We start from the raw sequence: 1,194 nt of genomic DNA on the forward strand, positions 1-1,194 counted from the left end.
TCCTCTTGCTCCTGCTACCTTCAGGGCTTTACCCTTCAGTATCTTGTTTTGCTTTACAGAAATACTGCAAGTAAAAGGAAAACTAGAGCTATGGTGGTACCTGGTGATCATTTATCCATGTCTCAGTGTAGTAAGCAAGATAGGCTGGAGAGATGGGCTGAGCAGAATCAACTGAAATTCAACAAGGGTAAGTGCAGGGTCCTGCACAAGGGGAGGAATAACCCCAAGTACTAGTACAGGCTGGACACTGACCTGCTGGAGAGCAACTCTGTGGAGAAGGACCTGGGGGTCCTGGTCGACATCAAGCTGTTCATGAGTCAGCAGTATGGCCTTGTGGCCAAGAAGGCCAATGGAATCCTGGGATGTATGAAGACAAGTATTGCCAGCAGTGGAGGGAGGTCATCCTGGCTCTCTACCCAGCCCTTGTGAGGCCTAACCTGGAGTATTTTGTCCAGTTCTGGGCTCCTCAGTACAAGAGGGACATGGAGATCCTCAAGCAGGTCCAGTGGAGGGCAATGAAGATGATTAAGGGTCTGGAGTACCTCACTTACAAGGAAAGGCTGAAGGAGTTGGGCCTTTCCAGTCTCAAGAAGAGACAACTGAGAGGGGATGTCATCAATGTATACAAGTACATGAACAGGAAATGCCAAGAGGTTGGAGCCAGGCTCATCTCAGTGGTGCAAATCAATAAAACAAGAGATAATGGGTAAAAACTAATGCACAGGAAGTTCCACCTAAATACGAAGAACTTCTTTACAGTGAAACTCACTGAGCACTGGAACAGATCGCCAAGAGAAGTCTTGGATTCTCCCTCTCTGGAGGTATTAAAGAACCATCTGGATGCAATCCTCAGCCATGTGCTTCAGGATGGCCCTGCTTGAGTAGGGAAATTGGACCAGACGGGCCATTGTGGTCCCTTCCAACCTAACTGATTCTGTGATTCTGTAATCCTCTACCGCTATGCAGCAATTCAGTGAGAGGCAATTTGTCTTTCAGGAAAAGACAGAAACCTGTCCACTTGCATGAAAGCCAAATATGCCACTTCTAATGATTCCATGCTGTGTCTCAGTTTCATTAAGAGTCATACAAACATAGAATGTCAAGCATTGGGAGGGACCTTAAAGATCATGTAGTCCCACCCCCCACCCCACCCTGCCCTGCCATGGGCTGGGACACCTACCACTAGACCAGGCT

This window comes from Acanthisitta chloris, unplaced genomic scaffold (genome assembly GCF_000695815.1).
Source record: "Acanthisitta chloris isolate BGI_N310 unplaced genomic scaffold, ASM69581v1 scaffold18350, whole genome shotgun sequence".
Classification (NCBI taxonomy): Eukaryota; Metazoa; Chordata; class Aves; order Passeriformes; family Acanthisittidae; genus Acanthisitta; species Acanthisitta chloris.